This window comes from Acromyrmex echinatior, chromosome 17, assembly GCF_024713525.1.
Source record: "Acromyrmex echinatior isolate Ae372 chromosome 17, ASM2471352v2, whole genome shotgun sequence".
NCBI lineage: Eukaryota > Metazoa > Arthropoda > Insecta > Hymenoptera > Formicidae > Acromyrmex > Acromyrmex echinatior.
Window position 1 is genome coordinate 6,822,799 of NC_141868.1, and position 18,460 is coordinate 6,841,258.

Sequence of the window (18,460 nt, forward strand, 5' to 3'; positions counted from 1 at the left end):
TTTCTATGATTTTCCATGAGCCTTATATACCACGTTCATAGAAAAGATTTGCAAGACCTCGGCGTGGTCTCACGCGTAAGATGCGAGATCTGAATGTTAGAGATCTCATGATCAATTCCTTTTTTCTTTTTTCATAATTTTTTTTTTTAAATAAGTGATTGAAGACATTGTTAACAAACATATATTACAGGCTAAATATATTTTTATTTAATTATTGAAATTATATGTGTATTTCTAAACGTTTTAATTTACCTTTAGAAAAAATCCAAAAAAAAATTATGTTTCTGTAATAATGTAACGTCGATCAGTACTTTCTGTGAAATGTTTTTTTTATAATTATCATCCGAAAGAAAATTCTGATAATCAATCAAATCGCAAAAGTGCGATTAATATAATTATAAGGATGATTAATATAATTATAAGGATGATGTCAATATAATTTTATAATTAACAAATCAAAAAGCGTTTATATGTGCCTTTATATGCAACATACAAATAATTTTTTATTTATCTATTAAAGTGATTCGGTATTCTTCCTATAGTTATTGGAATACATATTAAATTTTGGGTCGACTTTTGAGGCATCGCCTTCTTTCCCCCCGCCGCCGCCGCTCAATGCTCGACGGCTGAGCTGCACCGGATCGAGCGCGGATGTGTATTTCAGGAGCGTTGCACTAAGAAATATGCTCCGTATCTTTTAGCAAATTATCAATCCTTTACTTTCCTTAGTCTTCTGTGATGTCTTCTTTATTCAACATGCCTTCTTTATTCACATGTTGAATAAAGAAGACATCACGGAGTTATTGAAGTTGAATCATTCCAGTTTAAAATTACGCATCTCGTTCTGTATCGACTCTTAAATTATTATTAATCTTAAATTGATATTATCAGTATTCTATATTAAAAGATATTACATTTTGCACATAAGCGTGGTCAGTAGCTCTTTGAAAGAAAACCGAATGTATCAATGTAATGTATAAAAATAATAAAGTAAATATTTTAAAAGTACGTAATATTTAGTAAAATGTATATACTTATTAATATGATGTTCAATCACTATTATTAAGAAAATAACAATTATGTAAGAAAATATTTTTATAATAATTTTCATGCTAAAATGTTGTCATGATAATTTTCATGTTGGAAGGTATAATAGCAGCATGTTTCTTATACTGTGACGCTCCTGAGATGCATGTCCGCACGCGATCCAGCGGTTCAGCCGTCGACTGTTGAGCGGTTGTAAAGGAAAAATAGGCAGCACCTCAGAAATTGGCTCGAAATGTGTAACTAGTTCTGAGCACACTAAAGTACACATATAATTTCTATAATTTTATAAAAATATATTTGGAGTAATATGTTGTCATTAATAACGTTATTTATTTAAAAAAAAATTAAGAAAAAAAGGAAAAAGCAGGATTGAACATAGGATCCTCAACATTCTGATCTCGCACCTATCGCCCGAGACCACGCTGAGTTTTTACAAACCGCCTCTATGAACGTGGTACATAAAATACACAGAAAATCGTAAACTATATCTCGTTAACTATCACGTTTTGAAATCATTTTTGCTATTATATATTAATGAGAAAGGTATATGATTAACTCTTTCACTAATATCATGTGAGACTCGTGGTAAAGAAATCGAGCCAAACATAAACAATATGTTCCAGGCTGTTAATTATGGCACGCGCCATCATAACTTAAATCGTAGGGCAAAGGATTAATATAATTTAATAAAAATTAAGTATTGTCTAGAATGTCTCTTTCCTCCTTATGATACACGCCAAGCGGTCGAGATCGTCGAGAAAATATTTTCGGTCGCTAGAAACAAGCGACCACAGAGAGAAGGACAGAGACAGATGACTCATTGTTTTGATAGCGGGCCCAGTTCGGCGTGTCCGCGCGGAGATTCACCGATTACAATCGGAGCTTCTATCCGTTTGTTTTTTCTCTGTCTCGCTCTATCGAAATAACAAAAATTGAAAGAATTTTAAATCACGAACACGGTTGCCAGTTCTCCGTTTTTTTTTTTTGACAGACTTCGGTTTCTTGGACTAATATTCAATACTCCAGCAGATGTGAAAATCTCCAATTTTTGTCGAATTAAAATTCTTTCATTTTCTTTTTATTAAATTATATTAATCATATATCTTTCTCATTAACGTAGCAAAAATGCAAATGCAAAAATGATTTCAAAACGTAAACATTGATGAGATATACAATAGTTTACGACTTTCCATACACTATATGTATCGCGTTCGTCGAGGTGATCTGCAAGAACGCGTGGTCTCGGGCGTTGGGTGCAAGATCAGAATATTGGAGATCTTATGTTCGATTCTGCTTTTTCCTTTTTTAATTTTTATTTAATAAATAACATTTTATTTATTAAATTTTATTAATAAACATATTACTCCAAATATACTTTTTATAAAATTTCAAAAATTATATACGTATACTTCAATGTGCTCGAAATTAGTTGCGCATTTCGAGCCGATTTCTGAAATGCTGCCTACTTTTCCTTCACAATCGCTCGATGCTTGACGGCTGAACCGCTCACGCGTGGACGTGTATCTCAAAAGTGTCATAGTATAAGAAACATGCTGCGACCATACCTTCCAGCAAATTGTCATGAAAATATTTTCCTTCCTACATAATATTGTATTTTCTTAATAATGGTGATTGAACATCATATTAATAACTTAATGCATTTTACTAAATGTAATGTACTTTTAAAATATTACTTTATTATTTTTATGATACATTCAGTTTCAAAGAGTTACTGATCATGTTTTTATGCCACAGAATGTAATATAAAATTTTACTTTACCGCATCATACATCTGGTCATTTATTTGTATTTTTTTTTAGTGGAATAACCTGGATAAACCTGGAGAATACATTTAAATGACGTATCAATAATAGAACTTCAAAGATAATAGAGAGTCTTTTTACAATAACGTGAATTTAGATACGGTGAACGCCTTTTCTTAATTAGTCGCTAAGGAAAAGATAATGTGATCATGACATCGATTATGTATCTTTTTTCTTAGAGTGATAAATAACAATTTTTTGTATGTATGTGTATTATATATATATATATATGCATACATATATCATTTTGCGTGACGCTGTATGTGTAGAAAACAACGGCATTATACGAGTCAATCAGCTGTAACCAGTATGACCCGCGTTCACAGTATCATTGCCGCACAACAGTACTGTCAATGTAGTGTAGTGTAGTAGTGTTCTACACACACCATATATATATATATATATATGTGTGCGTGTGTGTGTATGTGTATGTATATATGTGTATATGTATTAGGTGTTGGAATTAATTCGTAGCGTTTTTTAATGAAAGAATGTTATTTATTTCACATGAGCATTAAAAAATACATTAATGAAAGTACTTCCCATCACTTGTAAAACGCTACGAATTAATTCCAACACCTAATATATATATATATACATATATATATATATATATTTATATAGTGTTTTTTGTTCACAAAATAGAAAAAATAGTAGCAGAATATTGTCTGCCTTTGATAAGAGAAGGTTATGGGTGCTTTATAACAAGCGACTCAGTACAATATCTCATCCTTGTATTATCGTAATATACAAGATTGTAATAATGCACCGTGTCGCACTGTGTCTTTTGTTGGAAGCACTCTAGAAGACCAAAATTGGTTATTGTGATGTGTGTTTCTTGTTGGCACCCTATAAAGCCAGAATGAAAAAGGTTAGCATCTTTATGTTATTCGTAAAAATATCACTTTTATTTATCATACAAGTGATATGATTAAATTTATTGTTATAACAATAAATTGCGCTTTGCCTAATTATGATCCAATGTCAGAGGCGTTCATCGTGGGCTGACTATTTTTAATTTACTGCCAGAGGCGTTAATCGTGAGTTGGCTAGCTATAATAAAATGTCACAGCCATAAATCATATTTTGGCTAGTTATAGACAAATGTCAGAGGCGTTCATCGTGGGCTGACTATTTTTAATTTACTGCCAGAGGCGTTAATCGTGAGCTGGCTAGCTATAATAAAATGTCACAGCCATAAATCATATTTTGGCTAGTTATAGACAAATGTCAGAGGCGTTCATCGTGGGCTGACTATTTTTAATTTACTGCCAGAGGCATTAATTGTGAGCTGGCTAGTTATAACAAAATGCCACAGCCGTAAATCGTGCTTTGGCTAGTTATAGACAAATGTTAGAGGCGTTCATCGTGGGCTGACTATATTTAATTCACTGTCAGAGGCGTTAATTGTGAGCTGACTAACTATAACAAAATGCCACAGCCGTAAATCGTGCTTTGGCTAGTTACAAATAAATGTCAAAGGCGTTTATACAGGGTGGGCCATCTATTGGTACGTTTTTGAATTTCGTCGTATGGCAACACCGAACGAGCTACAGACCCGAAATTTTGACAGTTTATTAGTCATACCGTCCGCGGCACGAAACAACATGTTTTCTCTTGAAGAGCGTTTTGAAATTTTAAAAACTTATTTTCAAAGTCAGTGCTGTGTCGCCGAAACTGTACGAATTTTGAAAAGAAATATGGGTCGTGATAGAGCACCCACCGAAGGAGCTATACGCAAATTGGTGAGGAAAGTTCGTGAGAAAGGGATGTTAGTGGATGACATTATATTACGACTGTTTTGAGTGAAATTGGCGCCGAGGTAGTCCAAAATGTCATTAATAATTGGGGTGACCGAATGGCATACTGTAAGGCCAGTAGAGGGAGCCACATGAACGAAATCGTTTTTCATTCTTGACGCGGATACTTTTAGCTTCACAACAAAAAAAAAATTAATAAAAAATATCAATGTATGCTCATTTGATCGCATTTTTAAAAACGTACCAATAGATGGCCCACCCTGTATATGTACTGACTATTTTTAATTTATTGACAGAAGCATTTCGATTATTAAATTTGGTGAAATACAATTACGGAACCAATTTATAGAATTTTGCGTCTGCAATTAAAGAAATGCAAATAGATGCATTGTCATGATGGAATCAAAAGCTAATTGCTTGACATAACCGAAACAAAGAAACTAATGAAGAAAAAAAACTGAATATCAGTAAATAGTTTCTTTGAAACCTTACAACTTTTGTCTGAAACATTTTTTCTAAAAACGTTATGTAATAGCCTTAGCACAAGGATGGTCGTAATTGAATCGTAGAACGTGAATCATAGGGCAACGCATTATATTTTGGCGTACTATGCATGCCGATACACGTTCACATTCCTTTACGATTAGTTATAGTCACCTTTATATTCAGCTCCTAAATCCGGAGTCTTTTTGGACACCCTATATAATATATATGTTATACATATATGTATGTATATATATATATATATGTATATATATATATATACAACATACATTACACAGTCAATAGTCACATGCATAATTTTTGTACGATGCTGTACGTTTATGAAATGTATGTAAGTATATCATATTCAAAGTGTGTTCAATGTACGTTGACTAACAGCAAGTTACAATAAGTATATTTTTACTAAATGAACACTCTGACTGTGACTTAGATATATTTTCGGATGCAACCATGTATTTGAAATACATGTATACACGTGTAATGTAATAGCACTTTTTCCTTTATTCCCAATGTCATTTTAACTTAGGATGTAACATGTCAGTACGTAAATACATTGCACATACATATGTAACTATTCCATCTCTTTTTATTATGTTTAATGGGCCTTTTACAATTATAAGCCATAAATCAGTCATAAATAAGAAGTCAAACGCTAAAAATTGGCTGTGATTGATCAATTTTTAGCTTCTGACTTCTGATTTGTACTAACTAATGTGTTATTGTAGAAGGCCCATAATAAAAAGAGATAGAAGTTACTCATACTTAGCTTTTCATGCAGATATAATATAGACACAGTCTATTAGTGAATATTAGAATTATATTTTATGTGCATTATGATGTGTACACACATTATAAAATATATTTCTAATTCATATTCACATATGTGTGTAGCTACTTCATCTCTTTTTGTTACGTATAACAAAAAGGTGTACTGATGTCTTCTTTTTTCTACGTTTAATAAAAAGAGATATATTTTTTTAGGATCAAATATTAGTGATATATATTTTTATATTTTATATTTACTTTTATATTTCAATATCAGAATATACAACGAACATCAGACGTAACATCTTAAAAAAAATAATCAAATTACGAATTCTCTGATAAATCCTCATTTTATGTGTGTGTATGTATATATATATATACATGCATTATATATATATATTTTATATATGTATACAATTTTAATATTGCACATTTAAACACAGAGAATGCATAAACAGCTTAGCATTGATAATTTCTATCTGCAACGTATGTATATTCACACATTATAGTACATATATGCAATATTGTACAATATTGCCTATGTGTGTATTATATTTAAGTACATCACTAATATTTTAACATGATTAACTTCTACATATTTTTATTAAACATAGCAAAAAATGGTATAGCTATGTATATTATATGTGTAATATATCTATATATAGCTAATACATATCACATCCTGACCTAAAATGACATTGTACGACAGGAAAAATGCTATTATATAGGCCCATGTGTCAATGTACACTGTCAATACTGAAAATCTATAGTTACGTATTTTCAGTACTCGCAGTGAATATCGAAATACAGTTGTAGTATCACTTTTTCCTATGATTTTTCCTATCATTTAGAGTTTAGTCAAGATGTAACATATATTACTGTCAATATATGGACACGTGTTTCATATATATATATATATAAATGAATACGACATTGCACATACATAATGTAACTCTTTTTACTCTGTCTAATAAAAAGAGATAGATACTTATAGTACTTATACATTACTAATATGTCGACTATATATCTAATATAGAAAATTGTATGTACATTATACTATGATAATTCTAACATTGTTGTAACATATAACAAAACATTATTAGTGAATATAAATTATAATTATATTTTATATGTATTATAATGTACATATACACAATAATGTACAAAATATAATTTTAATATTGCATATATCATTAATTCACTAACATGTTTATGTCTTCACTAATATGTCAATAATATTTTTTGTGTTATTGTGTATACACATATATTATAATACACATAAAATGTAATTGTAATTCGTATTCATGAATGTCTTTTTATATACAACATTAGAATTACATTTTATATATCATTATACATATTATAATATAAAATTTTAATATTGCAAAAATGGACATAGAGAATATCTGCATGAATATCTATATATATATATTATGATATTCATTTATGATAATATATTATCGTAACCTAAAATGGCATTGGATGTAAGAAAAAAGTGCTATTACGGTTTCATATCGATATATCTATTAATTAAAAATCTGTATTTTATATATATTACAGACTTTTAGTACTGATGATATATATTAGAACACGGCCTACATTGCATGTGTATATAATACAACTAAATATGTATATAATGCAACTAAATTTCTAAGGTCTGATTCTACAAATATAAGATTAACTTCAATTATGTTTATTTTTTTTTCAATTCTAAAATTGGAAAATTTTCCAAAATAAATCTTACATTGTGGGACCGATCCTAATACACGTCCCTGTTAAGATGGTAATGTAGGAAACGGAATAAAAATATCGATAATTAATTGGTCGAATTTCTTGCATGATCATATTAACTTCAGAGGGCGTAAGCAGATTATACATTGGAAATGAAAACCTGTAATATCGACCTTGATCAAGTTCGGCCTTCGCTCCAGCATCCCCTTAAATGCACAAGATATCAGAGGAACTGCCCTATTTATATATGGATTGTAAAACGATGGAAAAGAAGCTAATATATCAAGATATAATGACATAATATGCTATTTCATTGTATGTCTTTTTGTAATACATGATGAAAGATGAAGCGAATAATAATGTAACTATAAAGGAAAGTCGACGATATTGTCATAGGTCTCCTAAAGCGACACTCTCTTATTTCTTCAAAACTAACTACTGGACTTTATTTAATATTTCTAACAATGACTTTATTTAATATTTCTAACATGATCTATTTAGTTAATTAAAAAATTGTAAATGCCTAATTCATATATTTTTGGCTTGTTTCTACACAAAATCAGTTAAAAACGAATTCTATGAATGTGAAAATAAAATTCTTACGATTTTCTTTTGATAATTTAAATAATAGTAACTATATTATTATATTACGTTTTAAATGCTTATAATTTCCGAAATCAGTTTTATTTATATTTTTTTTTTCTCTTAGTTTTTTCGTAATACGATTTAAATATAAGATCGGGGTGCAATGTAAACCAACACACCTGTCTGTAAAACAAATCGTGAGTTAACTTAATTTTCGTAATGTTGCTTTATAGTGTCAAATAACTCTATCGGAGCAATGACATGATACATATATGGCAAAACATATGAGAAACTATCATGTTACGTATTTGCATCTTGCAGACTAGCATAAAGTAAACACATATAATTTGACAAAATTGTTCTATATCGAAGTGAAAAGATTTTAAAAAATCTTATATACATATTATTTATTGGTAAGAATTTTATATAGATAATTTCTGTAAAAGAAAAAGAATAGGAATATGTGGCATATATAATATTATATTACTGTCTATTATGTCAATTTTGGAGCTCATTTTATCAAACGCTTATTTATGCTTATCTTACAAAGAAATTAATTATTGCAAAATTGCAAACATTATTATTGTTACATACCAATAAAATCCCCTTATTCTTTATAGAATAATATATTCGTCATAGGTATACAATTTATACTTTACTTTTATCTTATCGCTAGATTTCCCTATTTTATCTTTATTTCGAAACCAGAAATTCCGTTTCTCTTTTATATTCAGTTTCTTTATTTAAACATTCAAACTCTAACAGATAGATCACGTTATGTACTTTTATGCGTCATAAAAATTATCTATAGATTATTCTAGAAAGAATGTCTAAGAATATCACACTATCTTTCTCAAAGAAGCCCTCCTATAAAATAACAAATATAAAAGCGTATTATACATTAATAATAACGTATATTATATTAGCATTTGACGATTAAGTAATTAAGTTCAATAATTAGCAGTAAAATAGAAATCTTCCTGAATGCGAGAACGAATATCTTTTTCTTTCTTTTCCTTTTTCTTTTTCTAATAAAGTTAAATTTTAAACATATGAATGTAGTGAATTCGCCTCGCATAAAGGATATTAAAGAAAACCGAATTTTATTACAACAGATTGTTAAAATTCAACTATTACTTATTAAGAATAAACTTGTAGAGTGGGGAGTAGGGCTTACGCGGAGCCTTGCTGCCTTATCTCAAAGAAAGCGCGAGTATAGGTTCTACCAAATTTTGGGAAGTGTCGATTGGTTCTGAAAGGACACTCCCACACTCATTTTCAGTATATAAAAGGAGCTGTCGAAGACAGAAACTCACACTCACACTTAGACTTAGACTTAGACTCACACTTACACTCAGACTCACTTAGACTCACTCTTGTACTCAGACTCACTCTTACACTCAGACTCTCTCTTGTACTTACTCTCTTAAACTCACTCTCAGACTCAGACTCTTAGACTTAGACTCACTCTTGTACTCAGACTTAGACTTAGACTTACACTTATACTTACACTCAAACTTAGACTCAGACTCATTCTCAGACTCACACTGCTTCGGTCAATCAGCCAGTCAGTCAGTTACACTCAAGGTGAGAACTATCCTCGCGCTTCATCAGAACCTCATTTTCGCATTTATCTTTTTAATAAACGATAATATTAAATCGAATCTATCGACGGAACGTCTAAATCCACATACAAGTACATATATATATATATATATATATATATATATATATATATATATATATATGAATATCTGAGGGATTGTTGCGACTGTCGCTACCAATAGCGTGGCCCCCGTTTGTCGGCACTTCCTCGGAGAATTCATAATTTCCTCGTATCCAGAGAATCCTCGTATCCTTAACTACACAACTTAATCTCCGGTCCCCGAGTAAATTGTTTAAATACATAGACTCAAAAACGGAGAAACATCTCAATAACAACATTGAGACGTAACATTATAAAATCTGCTTATATTATCTGATAGAAGACACTTTTTAGTTTGTATTTATGTATTTAATTATTTATGTATTTATTTATTTATGTATTCATGTGTTTATTTTTATTTTTTGTTTAATTAAGGAATATTGTCTAAAAACAAAATAGTATGACGGCGAACTTTTCCTAAATGTATAAAATAATATTACAGTTGTATTAGAGGAAAACAGGATTTCGGAATTGATTGTCACATGGAATTGACTTTCAACAAGCTAATAACTGAACCATGTATTCTCTTTTTACTGTAGATTGCTGATTAAATTGTGCAAAATTAAGTTGTGCATCAAAATCGTATTTGTTACTTACAATATTATAGTCTGCCCGTTTTTACCAAACATAGTTATGGCAATCAAAAAGATATTACTTCCATTTTTGTAGACGCGTACTATAAAATAAATTTCGTCAAATTAATTTGTTTGAATATTAGATTTCAAATGTCTTAAAATTTAGCAACTTTTATTTCTATATTAGAAGGCACGGAATTAAAGCATTCGTTCAATAATAAACATTGTAATTACTAAAACATTTATTAAATGAAAATGGTCCTTATTGCAGAATCAGAATTCAGATTTTCTTGATTCATACGCGAATTTTATGTTATTATTTATATTTTGTAAGTACATGAGATATCTTTTCTAAACAAAATGTGTATCGAAAATGTTATACATGTAATAAGCAATTTATGTATTTTATATTTTATATAAAAAGATTTAATTTAATTTTATATTGTATTTTATTATATTATTCTTTGTACATTATAATACTTTCTTTGTATTCTACAATTTGATATTAAAACACATTGCATGAAAAATAATAAATTGTATATAAGCATGAAAACATTCAAATCCAGCAAGCACAAAGTTAAATCGTATCTCTTAGATGTAATTTACCACCATAACAATAAAACTGTAATATAACATTATTTTTAACTTTGTGTTTAAAATAAAAAAGAGGATCGCCATTAAAAATCAACGTGGGTAGAAAAGATACTCTTTGATTTTTAGAGCTAGTCACTTCAAAATTATTGCGGTTTAAATGTTTAAATGGCCGCATTTGAAATTTAATCTGCGCAGAACTGTACAAATTTATAGATATTTGAAAACTACTTAACTTTTTTGAATCTTAATTTAAAAACTTCTTCCGTGCTTTATTAATTGATAATAATTAGTGAAGGTATACTAGAAATCCTTAATGCGCGAAAATACAGATATTTTTTTTAATTATTTTGTATTTTTATTTTTATTTATGTTCATTTTTTCAATTTTTATTTTACATTTTTATTTTTTGTACTATCTATTTTTATTAAACAAAATTATGTAAAATATCTTTTTTTCAGTTTCTATATTTTTTTATTATAAATAACGAATGATCATCTTACAGTGATGGAACTTGTAGTCGATAATCTTGATATCTGTCTCGTTATTGTGATTCCCTTAGACATTTCTGAAGCTCTTCTCATACCTTCTTCCTTTCTCTGTGCTTGGTTCAACTGTCCAACATCCCAATGAAATCTTTATTTGATTGTACTAATTTGATTGTACTACATTATTATTTCCTTGCATTATCACGAAACCCTTAGAATCAGGATATTTAATTTAAAGGATATTCAATCCTCATCTTTTAATTAATTATATGTAAATTACATATATATAAATTAAATGTTTAAAAGTTTCTTGTCATTTTTTATTTAAAAAATCTTATTATTTATTAATTTTAATTATAAAATTATCTAATTTTTATTCGTTATTAATAAAATAATGTCTATTCTCAAACGATAAGAAAAAATTAAAAAATTATTCATTCAGCAATAAGTTAAATTAATTTTTGTCATTAATATATCTAAATTCTTTACCTTTTTAAAATAAATTAAAAAACCAAACTTTTAAAATGAAAAATTTTTTATAATAATTTAATAAAGATGACTAAAGAATATTCTATGTTAGTCAATCCATGACGACGTGATCCGCCCTTTTAAGGAATTGATGTGTGACAAGTATCCTCATCTTGTCGTGAAAATATTCGGTGATGCATACAGATCCATACAGATGCCTAGCAACACAAGTATCCACCGAGAGAGATTAAGAGATCATCGAGCAAATCCAGCAGACATCCGCTTGCCTATAAACCGCCCTTGCGAGATTGATTCGCGCTCTTTAGCCACCGGACAAAGATACACTTCTATCGCCGACCATTGTCATGTCTCCCTGCGGAAATTGTCGGAAATCCTTCGTCAAGGCGCACACATTTGCTACCTGAAACATTTGCCAATTGATCAAAAAGAAACTTTAAAGAATGTTAAAAATTTCGAAATTAAAAGAATTTTAGACATTTTTCTTTTATCTAAATGGAATTACATATAGATTAAAATTCAGAAAAATTCATAACACTTACTAAAATATATTTTTTTTATATCCAGTCAAAGATGTAATTCATGTTTAATGATTAATAAGATTTGAAGGATCTAATTGTAAGATTTGTTACTATTTACATATAAAAATTCTTGATTCTAACGTGCAATAGCAAGAATATATAAACACTGTACAATATTTGCAAATTGTTGCAAATATGGTCTAATTAATTTGGACCATGAAAATTATTTGCATGTATCTAGCCTTGTCATAGGACTGGCCAAATATAGTAGTATATTGACCCTTATAGTACCACCGAAAATACCAGGGTTCTTGACTGGCATAGGAGATACACAGATTTGGATTGTTTGTGAAATATCCAGTGAATAAATTGCCCGGAAAATCATATTTCGAGAAGCTCTGAGTAAGGATTATGGAACCTGTGCCGGGATTCATTTCCTTCAGTAGTAGATGTAATATAGACAATTTGCCAGAGCCTACTGCACCAACTACAACCCATTATTGACCTGGCTTGATAGTTAAGTTGATATTGCACAAAGTCAGCAGCAATTGGCCACTGATCCAATTGGCGGAAACCCGCTGAAACTTTACGTATACCAGAAAGTCAGATAATCTTTGATATTCGGACAGAACGATATTCCCATTTCTCGAGATGTACCTGTCTGTTTGATTTTCTGCATTAGTTTTTTCCTTTGATTTCTGAGATTTAAACTGCAACTGTGGCGTGTTCTCCGAGAAGCGTCTTGTGTTCACTTCGTCCATCAGCAAAAAATCCTGTAAAAATTAAGCGCAGTTTAATAAGTATGTGACAATAGCGATATAAGAATGATTGTAGATTTAAGTTCACCTAATTTAAGTTAAATTAGAAAAATTAGAAAATAATACGATAACATATACCTCCAATCGATTGAATGACACTATTGATTCACCCAGCAGTATTAGCTCTTGCGGAAAGTATAACGCGACGACGAGTTAAAGTATGTTAAAGTATGTCGACATTTCATAGGTCACGTTGGTAGTCAAATTATTTCTCATTAAGACAAATGTTATCTAGATAAAGTAGACAGTCAATCATTCAGTGAAGGCTATGATGACTAAATATGCGGCAGACGATGAAAATTTGATTTGCTTGATCTCCAACTTTCTGATTACTAACACAATCTGGCTAAACAATTTCTACATCTTTATCACCTGAACCAAGAGTTACCATCTCATAAATTTGTTTCATAAAATTTTTTTATAAATGATATTTGGATATTTAATATTATATATTGAATATTTAATATTATATATTTATTAATCCTCTATATCATTTAAGAATAAAATAACTAATCAACTTCTTGAGGATATCTGTATCCTAGCTATGAGTTCGCTCATCAGTTGCACTCTTCAGTCGGTCAGTGGCGCAATCTTGGTTCTGAGTTTGAAATTCAAGAAGCTCAAAGTCCCTTGTCCTGGGAGAACGATGATCAACAACATCCCGATGCCGACAAAACTCAAAATGCCAACTTTTTGCAACATTATTGTTCCTATGATCGCAGCTTGCGAATAAAAATGAAGTCCAGTCAATTATTTAAGAGCAACTTCGAAATAAATGAAAAGAAGAGGTCTTTACAGTCTAAATTAATTCACGGAGTTGTAAAATGTATACAAATAGCTTATATGTATATATAATCGATTAAATAGGTTTTCTACAAATTATACTATAGTTATTAAAATTTATACTTATCTACAAAAGAGATTAATAAATTTAAGTCTTTTTTTCAAGAGTATGATCGAAATGCAGTTTAATTACCGCGGAATGTACACGAATACTTTCAAGAAATAAAGGATTATCATAGAAGACATGATTCATATGTAATTCAGGTACATTATTAATTGATCGAAGCATGACATCATTGATAAGAAGATTCATTATGTGTCCGGTTTAGTTCATGGCTGCTGCGTTCAATCGTAATAACTATAACAACAGTTTTGAAAATATATTTTGAAATTATAAATTGAATAATAAATCTTTTCACTTTCTTTCCACTCCGTCCATACGTTCATCAGTACATATAAGTACAATATAAATTTTTTTTAATTGATTTTTTCAAAAAAGATGTACAAAGTTCCCTATGAAAATTGTAATAAAATTGAATAAAGTTGTTTAATATAAATTAGAATTATTTTCCATAAATCCTATCCTAATGACTAATGTAATTAATCATTTGTATCATCTCTATGACACATGCATCTTTTTTTTGGTAACGGAGGAGAAATGCCTGACGCATACCCCGAGACTCGGGAAAGAGTCCAGGGTTAAGTAGGACTTGTATCCACTAAGACCTCTCAGGGTGTCCTGACCGGGCCATAACTGAGGGACTCCCAGGAACGCGTACAGCATACTTCTGGGAGCCTCTCTGGCCAATTAACTGTTGCCGGTTTTGTCTCGCCCAGAGGTCGTCGGAAGGACAGCCCCGGACAGTGCAGGGCGCAGACTGTCCAAATCGGGAACTGGGGGGGGACACCATCCCCCCCCCCGGTTGTTATTGGTGGGGCGGAGGTTGGGCGGATCCCGGCCCCCGCCAAAATCCCAGCCCCCCAAGGCACGCCAAACAAAAGTTCGGCGCGCCTCATCCTAGTAAAACACGCCGCGATATCCGCGCGCGGGAGACCGGAGGCCCCGTCCCGGCCATATAATTGTGCTAACAGGGCGACAAGAACGGAGCCCCACGTGCGGAGGATCAACCCCAGTCTGGCAGCGGTGCGCCCCAAGGGATCGCAACTCGCTGCCGTTTCACGGCTCCCCGCGTCCCAGACGCGGGGGACACACATGCCCATTGCCACACATATTCCCATACATGCTTATTCCCTTTTTTTATGTTGTTATTAATAATGATATTTGTATAAATACTTTTCTACGATTTTGTAATGTGTGTATTTAATAAGAGTATAAATATTTTGATTATTAAATTATGAAAAAATAATAGTTTTCTACTTATTATTGCAACAAATAAAAATTGTAATTTTTTATTTAGCTAGGTTTTTGTATATTTATATATAGTCTTCTAATAAAATAATCTTTTTTTCATATATTATATAATCACATTTCATATATAAATATATCACTATAAATTTAATTAAAAATATATATATATATAATTATGTATAATTTATTATATAATTATACATAAGTTTTTAACATTTAATTTTTACATTTAAATATTATTAATGATCTATAAATTGTTATTATCCTTTTTATCATGTATAATAGTGCTATTCTTATTCTAAATGTACTAAATGTATAATTTCATGGAAAATTATTGATCAATTATAATTTCAAAAATAATTTCCTGTCTTTAAACTTTGGGGATCTGTTCTAATCTAAAACTTTTTAAGTAATTTTTGTAGCAAAATCAAAATATTTGTAATATTTATGTTGTAATTATTGAGAAATCGTTTTAACGATACGCTATCGCTGACCACAGATGGCGCTTCTACCACCGAGATGTTCATCTTTTGTATGCATAATAAAAACAATAACTGTTCGAGTCTTCCCTGCGTCGCGATCCCTTCTCAACAGGTTATGGGCCCAGGCAACGATTCGCAATAAGTGTTCGTATTAAAGTGAAAAAGTGAGTGAGATTCTCAGTGATCAAGTGTATCAAAGAAAACGACACTCACAATGAATGTGTCCGCTGTGAGCCGTATTGAAACGCTCAATAAATACAATTACGACACCTGGAAAATGCAGATGCAAGCAATATTGGTGAAGAACAACGCATGGAAATATGTGAATGGAACCGACGTGAAAACGGAACTAGTTGCCGGCGACGATGGGATATCTGCCCAAGCTCGTGCGGAATGGGACGACAACGATAATAAGGCAATGTCAGATCTCATCCTTTCAATTCACCCGAGCGAATTGAAGCAGATCAAAGGCTGCACATCATCTCGAGAAATTTGGCTGAGATTGGAAGGGATATATCAATCCAAGGGTCCTGCCCGAAAAGCAACGCTGCTGAAACGTCTCGCATTACAAAAAATGGCGGACGGGGAAGACGTGCGCGAACATATTCGTACATTCTTCGACGCAGTAGATAAACTGACCGAAATGGAAGTGATCATAAATCCCGATCTGCTCGCGATTTTATTATTATACAGTCTACCGTCGCAATATGAAAACTTCCGATGTGCCATTGAGTCACGCGATGAATTACCTACACCGGAAGCACTACGAATTAAAATAATTGAAGAGAGCGACGCCCGAAAAAAGGACAACGTTCTTGTGCAAAATGCTATGGCGATCAAGCCTTACGCAAATAAAAATTGGAAGAACAAAAAGAAGGCGACATCGAAAAACGAGGACAAAGAAAAATCTAAACTTAAATGCCACAGTTGCGGAAAAATTGGGCACAAGGCGGCCGACTGCTGGTATCGAGACAAACAATTAGCCAAAACGGCCGAAGATATAGGATTCTTTACGACACTCGCGACGAAGCCGCTCGAAACGGACGAAGCGCACGAGGCGCGCCGAAGACTCGCGAAGATAACCGAAGGCGAAGTTTCCCGAGCGATCGTCGAAGACGGAGAATGCAGATCGCAGCGAGCGGGGCCACTCGACGACAGTATCCGAAGTTTCCCGAAGGACGCCGAAAGCGCGACTGTAGCGAACCGCAGCGAGAATAATAAGTCGACGCACGCGTTAACCGCAATTCGCAATGAACTATGGTGCCTCGACAGCGGCTGCACGTCGCACATATGCAAAGACCCATGAATTCACTGAGATGAGGGCGTGCGAAATCGGACAACTCAACTTAGCGAGCAATGCCTCTACAAAAATCAATGCGAAAGGAGTCGTGAATATTGTAGCGAATTCATACGGACGTGAAACAAACGTGGTGCTAAGCGACACACTCCACGTCCCCGACTTGCGCACAAATTTGCTTTCAGTCGGTAAAATAACCGAAAGGGGATATAGTGTAACATTTAACAGAAACTCCGCATCTATAATAGACGAAGACGGAAATACGAAATTCGTCGCAAAACGTATCGACGGACTTTATTATCTCGAGGGAAATGCACGATCGGAGTGTAGACTGACTTTACACCGCAAGATTCAAAACGGAATATCAACGGATTCTGAGATTGTGAAATGGCATCGGCGCCTAGGACATCTGAATCTGAAAGACTTAGTGAAGTGCGATCGCGAGAATAGAGTGCGAGGACTGCGCTTGGATAAATTCCATGGACCGCTCGAATGTGAAATCTGCACCCGAGCAAAAATGACTAGGATTCCTTTCCCGAAGAACTCAAATAGAAGAACGGAATTGTTGGAGCTCATTTATTCAGACGTTTGCGGACCCATGCGCGTGGAAACGAACGGCGGGGCCCGGTATTTCGTGACCTTCATAGACGACAATTCGAAGTGGTGTCACGTGAGGATGATCAAAAGGAAGAGCGACGTATTCAATTGCTTCGTAGAATTCAAGGCCTTCGCAGAAAATTCTACCGGAAAGAAGATAAAATATCTTCAAACGGATAACGGTCTGGAATACGTGAATACGGAGTTCAATGAATTTCTGAAAGCGAACGGAATTCAGCGGCGACTCACTGCACCCTACAACCCGGAACAGAATAGAACGGCGGAAAGAAAAAATCGCACATTAGTGGAGATGGCGAAGTGCCTTCTGACGCAATCTGGATTAGCCACATCATTTTGGGGCGAGGCCATCAACACAGCAAACTATTTGCGAAATCGGTGCCCCACAAGTAGTCTGAAGGGGAGGACACCGTACGAAAAATGGAGAGGACGCACACCGAACGTCAGCCATCTCAGAGACTTCGGATGCGAAGTCTATGTCCTGGATAGGACACCTGGCAAGGGGAAGCTCGAAC